Source organism: Vicia villosa, linkage group LG4, assembly GCF_029867415.1.
Source record: "Vicia villosa cultivar HV-30 ecotype Madison, WI linkage group LG4, Vvil1.0, whole genome shotgun sequence".
NCBI classification, from domain to species: domain Eukaryota; kingdom Viridiplantae; phylum Streptophyta; class Magnoliopsida; order Fabales; family Fabaceae; genus Vicia; species Vicia villosa.
Window position 1 is genome coordinate 47,066,351 of NC_081183.1, and position 1,448 is coordinate 47,067,798.

General features: G+C 41.9%; 1 long non-coding RNA gene across 1 annotated transcript; it reads left to right on the plus strand.

The window, feature by feature from the left end:
• Nucleotides 1-224: 224 nt before the first annotated feature.
• LOC131594779 (uncharacterized) lies at nucleotides 225-978 on the plus strand. Its single transcript, XR_009281525.1, has 3 exons — nucleotides 225-375; nucleotides 453-719; nucleotides 798-978. It is a non-coding gene; the product is annotated as an uncharacterized LOC131594779 (long non-coding RNA).
• Nucleotides 979-1,448: the final 470 nt, after the last annotated feature.

Below are 1,448 nucleotides of genomic sequence, written 5' to 3' on the forward strand. Positions count from 1 at the left end.
TTGGTGTGGCTCTAAGTCCTCCTTTCCCAGACTGGTTTGTGTGTGGGAATGCTCTCAAAATTCTTCGAGAGAGTACTAAAAAACGCGCTGAACGAGTGGTCCCGACTAAGCATACCTTGGATACTTTCAAAGGACATCTTCATATAGATCTTAAACATGTCCGTGTCCTGACTCCAATACCTGAAGGTTTGAATTAAGATAATCTTTTTCGACTGACTTTTCTTTTCTTTTACTGATATACTGATTTCAGTCTCAACTACAGCTGTTGCACGAAGGAGGAAGATTAAAGAAGCTTCTGCCCCAAAAGAGTCTGAGACATCTAAAAGCGACAAACCAAACGAAAGTGATTCGATCGTCACGGATAAGAAGCCCACGGTAAATACTTATCTCATACTCTAAATCTTGTACAATTCTGTGATTGGTACTCATCTTTCTCATCGTTCACTTGCCAGAGCTCGAAACCCCCAACGGGTTCGAAGCGTAAAGCTTCTTCGACCAATGCCTCAGATGGTGAAGACAAATCTCCTCCTCAAACTAGACAAGGACAGAAAAAGAAACACAAAGCTGTTACCCCTTCAAGAAAAGGGAAAAAGGCAAGTCCTTCAAAAGCTGCTTCTCCTGGCAATAAGGCGTCTTCTGAAGAGTCTCCTTTGAAGACTGCCAGCAATGCTCTTGTTTTGGAAAGTCATAACTCAAGCCCAGACAATAATCCACCCAAGGTACCTTGCGTTTGTCTTACATATTATCTTGTAATTTTAACTAACTAATTGCACTGGCATTTTACCTTGTTATTGCAGGATGATGCTGGCACTGCTACTTCTGGTTTCAAAGACCCTGGCCTCACCATTGATGTTGATAAACTTTATGGTAATTGTTAAATTTCAACTTTCGTCAATTAAAACTTTCGAAGGCTTAACCTCACGATTAACTTGGCTTCGTTCGAAACAGATACTTCTCAAGCTAGAACCCATGTTCTCTCACCAGTCTTTGAAGACATTAGGCCAATTGCCACTATATTGCCTAATGAGCCAATCGAAGAAAGCCAATCTACTGACAAATCCCCACCTACTCATCAAGGCAAAGATTTGGAAGAGGATCTTCCATTCTCCGGCAGCGACAATGTGAACCAGCAATCTCATGGCAACGAAGATTCTGCATCGGAAAAAGATGCCATGGAGGAGATTTCTCAACCAAAAAAACCAATTTCTCAAGGAACTTCGACTCCCGATGTAAAAACTATTCCTGAGACAACTTCGACGCCTGCTCCTACGAAGCCTACTCCTTCAGAGCTTGAACAACTTAAACAAACTGATCCTCTTGGGTTCCTAAGGGCTATCATGAATGTGAATACTTCTTCACTTTCGGAGCCTGATGTCTCTCCAGCTGTAACTGCAGATTCTAGTGACAAGGAAGATACTCCTAATCTTCTTCGACAGATAAAAGAGAGA